General features: G+C 41.6%; 1 long non-coding RNA gene across 2 annotated transcripts; it reads left to right on the top strand.

Moving 5' to 3' along the window:
- Positions 1-40: 40 nt before the first annotated feature.
- Positions 41-12888, top strand: LOC117394263 (uncharacterized). Of its 2 annotated transcripts, XR_009320487.1 has the most exons (6): positions 41-6377; positions 7888-7999; positions 9698-9778; positions 10507-11009; positions 11306-11430; positions 12564-12888. It is a non-coding gene; the product is annotated as an uncharacterized LOC117394263 (long non-coding RNA). The 2 variants fall into 2 exon arrangements; XR_009320481.1 differs by having other exon boundaries at positions 41-7999.
- The last annotated feature ends 1525 nt before the right edge of the window (positions 12889-14413 follow it).

The raw sequence follows: 14413 nt of genomic DNA, 5'->3' as shown, positions 1-14413 counted from the left end.
GAGGGAGGGAGGGATGCAGTATTGTCTAGTGGTTGGAGCCGAGGGACTTGGAGGGAGGCAGTGGTCTAGTGGTTAACATTACATAAGAAACTAGTCCAGTCTATCTCACTAAAAATTACTTGTTTTAAAAAGGGCTATTGCATAATTTAGTAAGGAAGCATACAGACACCTTTTAACCATTGTGCTCATTAGAGATGTGATCAAATAAAGATGCAGATTAATTTTGCTACTATTACAAAAAATGTAAAATTGGATAAGTGGTATTTTAGATCTAGATGTCGTTGGGTAAGAATTAGGTGTTGGTATCGTAGTAAAGTCTATTAATGACGGATTTACAGTATGTGGAATAACTTGTGCTCTCAAGATGCACGTAAAAATGTAAGTGTGATGTACAGGCAGGCGTCTCCATGTATCCCTACAATGAGATCCTCCCAGTATCTTCTGCTAAATCACGTTGAAGCCACGTTTCATCACAGTTGGATAAGCGGTTCTCCAGACGTGTGGGGGGGAAATATGAAGCGTGACACACGCAAGTGCGACCACCTCCATTATACGAACCGCACCCGCAATGATGCTGCAGCTCAGGTACTCTGCTGAGGTAGGTTCCTGATTTGTGATGTTACCGTTTTGAACTGATTTTGCAGTTGAATGGAGTTACCTTGGATATGGTGTGTGTGCGTTTTTTTTTGTTTTTTTTCTGATATGGAGAATACAGCACAGCAAAAAAAATTAAATGGTATGGTTGACATTAATGGTTGAAAGATCCTCAGCATTATATAATAAAGAATGTTGAATGATGAAATTATGCTTTAGACATTGATTCACTGGATACGGGTTTACACTTCTATGAGCCTGCATTTTGTGTTGAGTTCTACTGGTGGTTAACAATATGCTTTATTTTTACAGCTGGTTTCAAAGACCCCGGTTATTCCTACTCTTGGACTTTATTTCATTGTATTTGGATCAAGATAACACTGCATCTCTGTCTCCACCTCTCCCAGCTCAGTGACAGCACAGCCTGTTCTCTCTGTCACTCCAGGATTTTTTTTTTTGTACTGGCCTGTTTCAATGGCCAGGCTGTGGTCACAGTCTGTACTTGGTTAGAGTTTGTCTTTGAGTCTTTTACCCTGACAAGGTATTCTGCCAGGGTAAAGTTTCTCAAATGTTGGTCAAATATACATATACACACACATACATACATTTATTTTTGTTTTACTTCTTTAGTTATATCTGTGGTGTATAGACGGTATACTTTTATTCAATTTAAGATTTTAGAGCAGATGATGTCTAACCTTAACCCTCTTTGTAAATATATTTAGGAATTTCTTTATCCACAAAACTGATTTATATCCACTTAATGAAGTTCAATTAATTTTGTTGAAGGGGGGAAAAAAAGGTTTTAAAAATATGATTTTCCAAAGAGATCCCGTTTTAAGGATACCGGTATTTTGTTGTTTTTAAAAAATAAATAAATAAATAAAGCAAGCAAGCTGAGCGAACACAACGAGAGCCGTAGTTGTGCGTATGGTACAGCTGTATTCTTTTACTATATTTTTGTAAAAGTTTAGAATTTATTTTCCGCAGTTATTGTCTTATAGTAATATAATAACGGTAAAGGATGAGAAATTTGGTATAATTTTGTGTTTTTGAGTGCGAGTTAATTGTACCTGCGGTTTATGTCCATTTACTTCAAATAGTTAGAAATTAGAAAGGCCAAGAGAGATCATGCAACAGTCTCTTGACACGGGTTGTACCGACAGACTGGAGAATTGCAAACGTAATACCGATCCACAAAAAGGGAGACAAAACCAAACCAGGGTAACACAGACCAATAAGCCTGACTTCTATTAAATGTAAACTTATGAAAACTATAATAAAATCCAAAATGGAAAATTAATTATATGGTAACAGTATCCTGGGAGACCGTCGGCATGGTTTTAGGAAAGGGAGATCTTGTCTAACTAATCTGCTTAATTTTTTTTTTAAGATACAACATCGATAATGGATAACTGCACAGCATATGATGTGGTTTATTTTGATTTCCAGAAAGCTTTTGACCAAAGTCCTGCATAAAAGATTAATTCTCAAACTCAACGCAGTAGGGATTCAAGGAAATGAATGCACATGGATTAGGGAGTGGTTAACATGTAGAAAACAAAGTACTGATTTAAAGGAGAAACCTCAAAATGGAGCGAGGTAACCATTTGTGTACCACAGGGATCCGTATTCGGTCCTCTGCTATTCCTAATTGACATTAATGACTTCAATTCTGGTATAGTAAGCAAACTTATTAAATTTGCAGATGACACAACAATAGGAGGAGTGGCAAACACCATTGCAGCAGCAAAGATCATTCAAAATGATCTACAGCATTCAGAACTGGGCAGACACATGGCAAATGACACTTAATAGAGAAAAGTGTAAGGTACTGCATGCAGGCAATAAAAATGTGCATTATAAATATCATACGGGAGATACTGAAATTGAAGAAGGAATCTGAAAAAGACCTAGAAGTTTATGTTGACTCCGTAATGTCTTCATCTAGACAATGTATGTAGCTATAAAAAAGGCTAACAAGATGCTCGGATATATTGTGAAACGTGTTGAATTTAAATCAAGGGAAGTAATGTTAAAACTTTACAATGCATTAGTAAGACCTCATCTAGAATATTGTGTTCAGTTCTGGTCACCTTGCTACAAAAAATGATATTGCTGCTCTAGAAAGAGTGCAAAGAAGAGTGATCAGAATTATCCTGGGTTTAAAAGACATGTCATATGCAGGCAGGCTAAAACAGTTGAATCTATTCAATCTTGAACAAAGAAGACTACGCAGTGATCTGATTCGCGTATTCAAAATTCTAAAAGGTATTGACAATATCGACCCAAGGGACTTTTTCGACCTGAAAAAAGAAACGAGGACCAGGGGTCACCAATGGAGATTAGATAAAGGGGCATTCAGGACAGAAAATTGGAGGCACTTTTTTACACATAGAATTGTGAGAGTCTGGAACCAACTCCCCAGTAATGTTGAAGCTGACACCCTGGGATCCTTCAAGAAGCTGCTTGATGAGATTCTGCTTGATGGGCCGAATGGCCTCCTCGTTTGTAAACTTTCTTATGTTCTTAAATTCAGGCATACACTTTCATTTCTGATGCACGATTCCAGATCTTCCTGAACAGTTCTATCTGCCCACAGGGAAACTAAAGCCTGCACTTCCTTAACGTCCCAAGGCTGTTCTTTTCTCTCGTCATACTCTCTGCCTGCCATGTTGTTTGTCTTTCTGAAGTGTACTGACTACTACAATGTAATGACGAAAATCCGTGGTGGCTGGATTCCCTGCCCAGGACATTGCTGTAGCATAGCTGTCCTGCTAGAGTTGTGTGGGCCCCTGGCACAATTTGTGCTGTCTGGCAGAGCTGCTCTGGATGGTGTTTCTGTGGGTGGGGGCTTTATATGGCCTTGTTGGTTGGGTGCTCCTCCGTATTCAGGGGCGGCTGGGGGAGCTTCTGGTATTGGGATGGGGGCTGGGTCTCGGTCCAGGGTGGTGTCTTTTGAGGGTTTTGGTGAAGACCATCATACCCTCCTAGTTGAGGTGCACCTGGTCGTACAGGTGCTGGAGCTGGATGGTGTGGTGGTGTGCCAGGTGAACGTTGGGCAGCAGGGCGCAGCCCCGGGATACCTCTGTGTTGATGAGCTGGATGGTGCGCTGGGCCACGTCTGCTCTGAGTAGCAGGGTGGATGTGACGATCTTCGAGGAGGGGAATTCTCCTGTTTGCTTTTTTCTGGGATTTGGCCACATCCCCTCTCTGGGAGCTGAGGTCGTTGGGTCCTGTGTGTATGCCTTATTCTCAGGATATCTGTTACACTTGCACTTTCTGGGTCACCACAACAGTGTCTTCTGGGTCATGTTAGTGGCTCCTCAGTTTGTGCTCAGAAAGCAGGTGCAGGGCCTGATATTGCTGATTCTTTTGCCTGGAAACAGCCTGCCTATCTGGCATATGTGTTTCAAACTCTCCTGTGTTTTTTTCTTTCTTTAGCTTTTAATTGCCTTTTATTTAATTGTTGCTCATTTCAGAGGTTCTGTTTGTACGGATTTGTGTTGAAACTTAAATTGTACCTTATGACTGTAAATACGAAAATCCTAATGGTTTAGCTCATTTTCTCTCTCTCTCTCTCTCTCTCAATAAAATATTTACATGCACAAAGTACAACATAAATACAAAAGTATTTAGGTCGTTTTGGACATGAGTCCTTCAGCTAAAATGCCATAATCCAATGAGGGGCTTGTTTTTAAGAAATAATTTCAAATAAGGCCAAGTGGGGCTAAGAAACAAACAGATTTTCTTCCAATTAAGGTCAGGGTAGCTTGTAATGTACAGCACTGTAGGATGACATATGCACTAGTCACGTGCGTCTCGTTATGTAAACACTGTACTACATTAGAATGGTGTTTTGTTTTGAAAAAATAAGAAAACCTACAACTGCAAGACCGCCTAGCGGTTGTAGTTTGGCAAATCCAAAGATAGCTAGTAAAAGTGCAGCGAGTTTGAGGGAGATGACCATTACCAGGGGTCACCAATGGAGATTAGATAAAGGGGCATTCAGGACAGAAAATTGGAGGCACTTTTTTACACATAGAATTGTGAGAGTCTGGAACCAACTCCCCAGTAATGTTGAAGCTGACACCCTGGGATCCTTCAAGAAGCTGCTTGATGAGATTCTGCTTGATGGGCCGAATGGCCTCCTCGTTTGTAAACTTTCTTATGTTCTTAAATTCAGGCATACACTTTCATTTCTGATGCACGATTCCAGATCTTCCTGAACAGTTCTATCTGCCCACAGGGAAACTAAAGCCTGCACTTCCTTAACGTCCCAAGGCTGTTCTTTTCTCTCGTCATACTCTCTGCCTGCCATGTTGTTTGTCTTTCTGAAGTGTACTGACTACTACAATGTAATGACGAAAATCCGTGGTGGCTGGATTCCCTGCCCAGGACATTGCTGTAGCATAGCTGTCCTGCTAGAGTTGTGTGGGCCCCTGGCACAATTTGTGCTGTCTGGCAGAGCTGCTCTGGATGGTGTTTCTGTGGGTGGGGGCTTTATATGGCCTTGTTGGTTGGGTGCTCCTCCGTATTCAGGGGCGGCTGGGGGAGCTTCTGGTATTGGGATGGGGGCTGGGTCTCGGTCCAGGGTGGTGTCTTTTGAGGGTTTTGGTGAAGACCATCATACCCTCCTAGTTGAGGTGCACCTGGTCGTACAGGTGCTGGAGCTGGATGGTGTGGTGGTGTGCCAGGTGAACGTTGGGCAGCAGGGCGCAGCCCCGGGATACCTCTGTGTTGATGAGCTGGATGGTGCGCTGGGCCACGTCTGCTCTGAGTAGCAGGGTGGATGTGACGATCTTCGAGGAGGGGAATTCTCCTGTTTGCTTTTTTCTGGGATTTGGCCACATCCCCTCTCTGGGAGCTGAGGTCGTTGGGTCCTGTGTGTATGCCTTATTCTCAGGATATCTGTTACACTTGCACTTTCTGGGTCACCACAACAGTGTCTTCTGGGTCATGTTAGTGGCTCCTCAGTTTGTGCTCAGAAAGCAGGTGCAGGGCCTGATATTGCTGATTCTTTTGCCTGGAAACAGCCTGCCTATCTGGCATATGTGTTTCAAACTCTCCTGTGTTTTTTTCTTTCTTTAGCTTTTAATTGCCTTTTATTTAATTGTTGCTCATTTCAGAGGTTCTGTTTGTACGGATTTGTGTTGAAACTTAAATTGTACCTTATGACTGTAAATACGAAAATCCTAATGGTTTAGCTCATTTTCTCTCTCTCTCTCTCTCTCTCAATAAAATATTTACATGCACAAAGTACAACATAAATACAAAAGTATTTAGGTCGTTTTGGACATGAGTCCTTCAGCTAAAATGCCATAATCCAATGAGGGGCTTGTTTTTAAGAAATAATTTCAAATAAGGCCAAGTGGGGCTAAGAAACAAACAGATTTTCTTCCAATTAAGGTCAGGGTAGCTTGTAATGTACAGCACTGTAGGATGACATATGCACTAGTCACGTGCGTCTCGTTATGTAAACACTGTACTACATTAGAATGGTGTTTTGTTTTGAAAAAATAAGAAAACCTACAACTGCAAGACCGCCTAGCGGTTGTAGTTTGGCAAATCCAAAGATAGCTAGTAAAAGTGCAGCGAGTTTGAGGGAGATGACCATTACCAGTTCACCGTGCCTTACGCGTACTTGAAGAGCGGCCAACACCGGGACGAGGCCGTGTTCGAGTTATTCTTCCGTGAAAATCCCTTCGGAGGCGAGTTTTCGCTCTTTTCAGGACTCGCAGATTGCTTGCTGTTCCTGAAAAACTTCAGGTATACAGAGCAAGGTAAGGGTAAGCCAAGGGACCGTCTCAAAACTCTCGTGCTGTCGCCACAATAATAACATAATTCTTAATTCTCTCTAGCTAGCTTAAAGAAATCTGTATGCAAACCTTGCTTTCAGATAGCTTTGCACTTCCTTGGTCACCCCTGCCATTAACCAACCAGCTGCTGCTTCCCCTAATGATTGACATGCTGAGGTGATCCAGGAAGTGCAGGTGTAACAGATCTCCTGAAGATAAGGCATGTAAACTGATGAATGTCTTTCGCTTAATTTAGTGTCAGATATCGTGTTTTAAAATGACAATACACGTTTGCTATTTGGGATTCTTTCAAAACTGCACATTTGAGACCTGTGTAACTAATGGAAATGCAAAGCAGGAGAGATTTATGGAGCTGTTCTGTTGGCTACAATTACTGGAAGGAGGTTGTATATTTAATTGAATAGCAGTTTATAATTCTTCACACAAACCTGAATCTTAGCCCTTGAGCCATATCCATAAAACGTCATAAGTTTATGTATAATTTAAAGTTTAGTACTCCAGCAAGTTAGGGGTCTCGCTTAAGTGACCTAGATAAGCACCCCACTTAACATTTTATAACGTAAGTCCTTTTATGAATACAGCCCGAAAGACTGAAAATAATGATCAGATTGTTGCTGTGCTCTACCAGACCCTCTGCTGCCACCTGTCAACCAAGACGGGTACTGCAGCTCAGTTGTTGAGCACGTGAATTTCTAAACCTGAAAGAAGAATATTTAATAACTACGCTCTTGAAGGGCTTCATTTATTCTTAAGGTTTAGGCATTTTAACATAATCTACCTTTATAAAAGTTTCCCATAGTAAAAGCACAGCAAACTGTAATAAAGCACGCATTGTACAACACAGAGGAGTCTGTTTAAAGCAAAATGCAAAGCATAACCGTTGGAAAAGCAACGAAAAACTGCAAAATCCCCTTGCAAATGTAACACCCCTGAAATGGACCCCATGTACTTTGGCTTGCAGTTTGAGTCAGGGGGACCCATGACTTTTGTTAAGTTCAGGGTTTATCTTCTTGGTTGATAATGCCATGTGCACTTTCCTAATCATTTCTAATAATATCTGTATTACAAAATGCAAATGAATTGAGCCACTTCTCTGTTAATACTGAGATGTTTTAGTCAGTTTGTTTATTTATTTATTTATTTATTTATTTATTTATTTATTTATTTATACATTCTTTCTTTATTTTTAAACTAAGGCTGTTGATTAAAAGTTATCCCCGTTTGTGTTTAAACTGCCACACACATTTCCAATGCTTTAGTATTTAGTCATCTTTCTGTTTTACTTTTGCACTTACTTAAAGTTTGCCGTTGATTTTTTTGCATTGTGTATTACCGTGGTTATTCTTAAAGGGGAGTGGTTTATTGCAGTAGATAGCAGCAAATCAGTGCTGGAGGAGTGCCTCCTCCCTGTCCTGTCATTGTAAAGCCCTGACCCCATGCAAATTCCCTCTCCCCTCCCTGCTGTGACCCTCAGGAGTGGGGTGCTGAATATCTGTGCCAGCTGCACTACCAGCCGATCGGGGTTAGACTGGACAGCGGGGACCTCTGTGGGCAGTCAGTCGAATATTCCTGTCCTGCAGCTCCAGGTTGGTGGACAAGTCTTCTTGTTTACTGTCCCCTTACCTTTCATGTTCTTGCAGTTAGCCATAACTATTAAACACTCAATTGTGCTGAATTGAGAAATACTAAAAGAAACTTTCGTTTCAGTTTCTTTTTATATTTCTATGTTCTTGCAATAATTGAGTGGTTCTTGTTGCAATTGCTCAAATAGTCTCTGTTGCTTTGACTGAGTTCAGGATCTGCTTCTCAGTTCTAGTTGCCTGCCAAGACGTATGTAATCTAGGCTAGATCAAATAGAGTCTTAATATTAGTAAGTGCCAGCACCATCTAGTGTATAGCAGTGTGTTGCCAGCAAAACTAAAGGAAACTTGTTTCCAAGGTGGAAGCTCACTAGATGGGGCTGACGGTTACTTCTGTGAAGACACTTTGGCTGATCTTGCCTACATTACATATGGCAAGCAACTGGAACTGAAGAGTAGCTCCTGAACTCGGGTGAATGCACCTTGACACAGTGTTTTGAGTAATTGCAAGTAATACGACTCGAGTGATTAGAAACATCATAAAGAGGTAAGGGGGCAATAAAACTAAGGAAATGGCAGCTTACTGTTGTGTTTTTTTTTTGTTGTTTTTTTTTTTTATATAAATTTAGTCATTGCCAATTTTTATTATTTTCTCCCAATTTAGAATGGCCAATTATTTTTTAAGCTCAGCTCACCGCTACACCCCCTGCACTGACTCGGGAGGGCGAAGACGAACACACGCTGTCCTTCTAAGTGAGTGCCGTCAGCCGACCGCTTTTTTTCACTCTGCGGACTCATCATGCAGCCACCCAGGAGCTACAGCGTCGGAGGACAACGCATCTCTCAGGCAGCTTACAGGCAAGCCCGCAGGCGCCCGGCCAGACTACAGGGGTCGCTTGTGCGCGGTGAGCCGAGGATACCCTGGCCGACCTAACCCTCCCTCCCCCCGGGCGACGCTCGGCCAATTGTGTGCCGCCCTCTGGGAGCTCCCGTCCACGGTCGGCAAAGGAATAGCCTGGACTCGAACTCGCGATGTCCAGACTATAGAGCACATCCTGCACTCCACGCAGAGCGCCTTTACCGGATGCGCCACTCGGGAGCCCTCAGCAACTTACTGTTTAATTGAGAACTGAAACATATGTGCTCAGTGATTTAAAAACCCTCCATGTCCCGAAGAACATAAGAAACAGAAGAACATTTAAAATCGAGCAGGCCATTTGACCCATCAGTGCTTGTCCGGTTCCTAGTAGCTGATTGATCTCAAAACTGTGTCAAGTGGGGTCTTAAAGGATCCCAATGATTCAGTATGAACAACATGGCAACCCATTCCAATCCCTCACCACTCTGTGTAAAGAAGAGTCTCCTACCCTCTGTCCTGAGTCGCTTCATTTTCAACTGTTTCCTCTGGTCCTGGTTCTCTATGCTGGTTAGGGATTGTCAACTCCTTTTAAGATTATAAAGACTTCAATCAAGCCCCTCTATAATTACTTGTTCTAAATAGATTCAATTCTTTCAGCCTATCTTCACAGCTCATGCCTTTAAGCTCTGGAATTAGTCTGGTTGCTCTTCGTTGGACTCTCCAGGGCCACAATGTCCTTTTGGTAATGTGGTGACCAGAATTGGACACAGTGTTCCAACTGGCGGCAATGTTTGAAGCCATCCTTGTCCCTAGATGGCAGTAGTGAGCTCCTGCTGTGTTCTCAGGTTTCAGGCGGCCGAGCTGCAGTCTCTGCTGATTGTCGGGAGCAACAACATCTCTGAGAAATCCTTGCTGAAGATGAATGGGTGGGTAAGACTGCTCTTTGCTACTCCAGTAGGTTAAAGAAAGTTCTCGGTTGCTATACCTTATTCTCAGGATATCTGTTACACTTGCACTTTCTGGGTCACCACAACAGTGTCTTCTGGGTCATGTTAGTGGCTGAAAGCATATCAGTCAATAGGGGAAGCAGCTGGTTGGTTAATGACAGGAAAGAAGCTGTTGAAGGTGTGGGGACAGTTTCACAGTGACCAAGGAAGTGCAACTACCTGAAATAATAGCTTGCAAAAAGAGATTTCTTTAGTCCTAGTACTAGATGTTTTAAAGGAAAAATACATGTTTTCTGTTCTTTTGTTTTGGGAAAACAAAAGTATAGTTCATAGTTTACTGGTATTACAGTAAAAAATAAACATGGTAACCCATCAAGAAAGGAGAGAAACGCACCACTGTGCCTGTGTTATTCATTCCTCAATTATGCCTCAGTTTCCTTTTGCATCTTTTTGATTTTTTATTTATATATTCTGTTATATGAAGGAATATGACCCTGGTCATTTTGTGCCACCGAATACATTTCATGCAGTGTTTGCTCCAGTATTTGCATATTTATTGTCATATTTGTTGTTTTATTGTCTATTGGAATTGTCTATATGTATTGTAATTGTAATTTTAAATTGCTAGTCTGTATGTATTGCATTGTGATGTCTATTGCTGTTGTCTATATGTCTAGTATTCTAATGTCTATTGCTTTGTTCTACAGGAGAATGAGATTTACGTTGTTGGTGTTGGGACCCATCTGGTGACCTGCCCATTGCAGCCTAAGCTGGGCTGTGTTTACATGGTACCCACACCCCTCTCCAACGGGCACAGCACTCCACGGGAACTAACAGAGATGTGCAGCAGGGGCGATGAGTTTAAATGTTACCACGCTCCAGTTTAGTATTCATTATTCATGTGTAAAACCCAGATTATCCAAAAGGAGATTTCTTGATTTGGGAAATAGAGGAAAAAAGGCATTAGAGAATAATGATCATTTAGGTGCTAGTTTATAGTTTATTGGTGTTAAACTAAACAGAGTTTCCATTATCTATTGTCTTATGGACAATAGATAATGGAGCAGGGCATCTTTTCTATCTCGCTCTCCCCCTCCCCTGTCCCAGCTTGTTCATTTGAACGGTGCCCTCTGGATGAAGCTCACTGAGGACTCTGAGAAGAGTACCCTGCCTGGGAGGAAGGCTGTCTACAGACTGTACAGCCAGGATGGTGAGTACAGACCCAGGGCAAGACTAACTCTATTGATGCTGTGTGTAACTATGTTGTGACTCAGTGTAACATATATCATTCCTAACTAGTAAACACTCAGTAGTGCTGAATTCAATGACAGGTGTTTCAACTAGAAGTTTTTTTCATTGTCTTCACAAGACAACATCTTCTAAACTTGAGGCTCTGTCTGACTCTGTGTAAGTCAAGAGTCTCTGTCATTCTGTAATAACTCTGTAGTACGTCTATAGTAACTTGGTGTCTCTGCGTAGCTCTTGGTGACTCTGTGTGCTGGACAGGTCACGCTTTCCTAAAGCTCTGTCTGTCTGTCCAGAGATGACATCCATTCACACAGGGACAGGTACGCCATAGCTCTGTCTGTCTGTCTGTCCAGAGAGGAGGACATCCATTCACACAAGGACAGGTACACCATAGCTATAGCAAGCTGTCTGTCTAGAAAAGAGGGCATCCATTTATTCATTTACACAGGTAGTCCATACCTGTCCATCTCTGTACTCTCTCTCTCATTCTGTGTCACTGTTTCTCTTTGTCTGTCTGTTTCTTTCTCTTTCGTGTCTCTCGCTCTCTACATATCAAACCTCCATTAAATCTGTTTGTTTGTGTAAAACAGTGTCTGCTCCAAACCCATTACATTTCTCCCTATTCTTTGTATTGAACACAGTTAGTCGTGCTTGTTGATATCTCTCCTCCTCCTCTCCCTCAGATCAGCCAGACTCTTCCAAGCTCTGCTGACATCTGAACTAGAGTCCAGGCTGTACTGAGCATGCTCCACCCAGGACAGAGTAGACTGCACACCGCCTTTATTAAAGTAGTAAAATTGTGTGTGTGCGTGCACGCGCACGCATCAGTGTTTAAAACTACATCTGCATAATCAGGGGTTCAAATAAGTGGTCCGCAGGTCTGCATGAAAACCAGAATCTAAACATGTATATTTAACAGCATAGATTATGCGTGCAAATGCGGACCACTGTTTGTGTCAAATCCTCATAGCACAATAAGAGAACCCCAATATTTTCCTTGAAATTATTTTTGAGTGGTGATTTTTCTATCATAAATGCACCTCACAGTGCCCCCAAAGCAAGCTGGCGTGACGCATCCCATAATCTGAGACTGCCTGTATACATTCCACAGTCCCCCAGCAACCACAGTACGACCAATACCTTCAACTAGCACACAGGAAGCAAGAAGAGTTTAATTTGAAGAGCTTAATTTGTTTTTTGTTTTTTTTTAATTTATTGTCAATAAATCAATCGTGTGCTCACTCTTATCACACTCTACTGTGTCTGGCTTTCCTGTTATTGGTGCAACCTTTTATGCATTCATACATCAAAGTGTGTCAGAAACATCCTCGTGAAACATTAGTGACCTGTGCTGTCTGTAGAAGGTCACCAGTGTGTGTGTGCATACTTGACTAAATCTTTACATGCTACAGAACGACCATGTATCAGTTGAATTGATTCCTGTTGCCATAGCTGCACTGCTCTTATTCCATTGCACTAACCTGCCTGTCCTGTCTGTCTCTCTCTCTGTCTGCAGGTAGCTGTGTTAGAGAAACTCTTCCGCCTACTCAGGGACCTCAAGAACAGTTTGAAGAACTAGCTCTCGCAGTCTGAAACCAGTTGATACACTGATGTCACAATACATATTCTGTTTGTGATGACCCTGATTGAAACCAGTTGATACACTGATGTCACAATACATATTCTATTTGTGATGACCCTGATTGGCTGTCAGTATGATGCATAATAAGATCAAATGATAATTTAATGATGGACCACTTTGTTAAAACAACAAATTACATGAGATGGGGAGAGTATGTATTTACGCCAACTATAAAACTCAGTTATTCATCATTCAAGAACCTCTTAGTGAGCTACAATGAGCTATGTTGTGATCTTGCATCACAATGAAAATGATACAAATGATCTCGGGGTTGAAAATGGGTGGTAGGTAATTCCCTTTAACATGTTTTAAATATGTAGGTATTACAAAAATGAATACAACGTGTTAATTACACAACGTAAAACAAAACTTTCCCCGTTTGCTCTTGTCAACACAAGTGTGGTTGTTCACTCAATAGCAATCGGACATTGTGGTTCAATATAGAACCTGTTGTGATCAAAACAACTACACCCACTCATATTTAATCTGCGATCATTTGTTGGTTTTGTTATAGAATCATTTTTACTTCTCATTGCTCATTTCCTTAGAAATGCATCATCTCTGCACTGCAGTGAATTGTGGGGTTATAGTCCTGGGAAAGATTTAACCTCTGATTAAACTCACCAAAGAAATACATCTCCCAGTACACAACACTTAGCTCCAGCAGAACAACTGAGGGCAGCAGCACCGGGCAGTGGAAATATAGCTTTAGATTTTCTGAAAATGTAGGTGAAGTCAAAAGCAAAGCTAAGAGGTTATTATTCTAATTAATAAACAGTTTACAAGGAAAAAAATCTATAATATTAATACAGAATAGTAGAGAGAAACCGACAGAGGGGAGAGCGAGGGAGTGTGGAGGAGAGGCAGACAGCTACAGAGAGAGAAGGGGGTTTAGGCTGGGTAAAGTGAAAGATTTCCATGCTATATTAAAGTTCTCAGTAATTTCTCCTTGTGCATCCAGAGATGAGTAACGGCTTTTCTGAACATGTGCTTATAATCGAAGGAGATCTGGCGCTTGGCCAGCAGAGCTGCAGAGGGGAGGGGGTCCAATTGCAATCTGGACAAAGGAGTATCGATGCTGGGCACTGAACCAAAATCACAGGAGGAATTTTACTAAAGATTTGTGTGCTCCAGATTGCATGACTCATGCTATAACTCCACGTGGCAGTGCGTGGGCACCCTCAATAGCATAGCCTGTATTGAAGGTGACCCAAAGTTAGGGCTGAATTTGAGGGTTATATAAAAGACAAGCTTCACATTTCTAGAATGATTATAAAATTGTCTTAAATTGATTGTAGCTAACAAGAAACTACCAGAAATATTTGATGCCAAACACATCCGTTCACGATATAGCTCTCAAATGAGCAGTTTTGAAAGAAACCTATGTTATAGCAAGCATGTATTTTCTACACTGGGTTAAAGACATCTCTGTTTGCAGGTCTTGCTTTCAGATAGTCTTGCACTTTTATGGTCACCTGGACAGTGAAATTATCTCCGTCAGGGCCTTTCTTTTTATTAACCAATCACCTGCTTCCCCTAATGCTTTGCTGCCAATAAGATACTTTGACCTCGAAAACATTGCTGTGGTGAAATGACCAAAGAAGTGCATGTGTAACGTTTTCGTGAAAGGCAAGGCAGCTGTCGTGCTTTAAAATGAAAATACTTCCTTGCTATAATGTGTTTGTTTCAAAACTGCAGATTATAGATCTGTGTAGCTCCACAGA

The sequence above is a fragment of the Acipenser ruthenus genome, chromosome 3, assembly GCF_902713425.1.
Source record: "Acipenser ruthenus chromosome 3, fAciRut3.2 maternal haplotype, whole genome shotgun sequence".
Classification (NCBI taxonomy): domain Eukaryota; kingdom Metazoa; phylum Chordata; class Actinopteri; order Acipenseriformes; family Acipenseridae; genus Acipenser; species Acipenser ruthenus.
The sequence above is the reverse complement of the archived record's forward strand: the minus strand, read 5'-3'. Positions and strand labels throughout refer to the sequence as shown.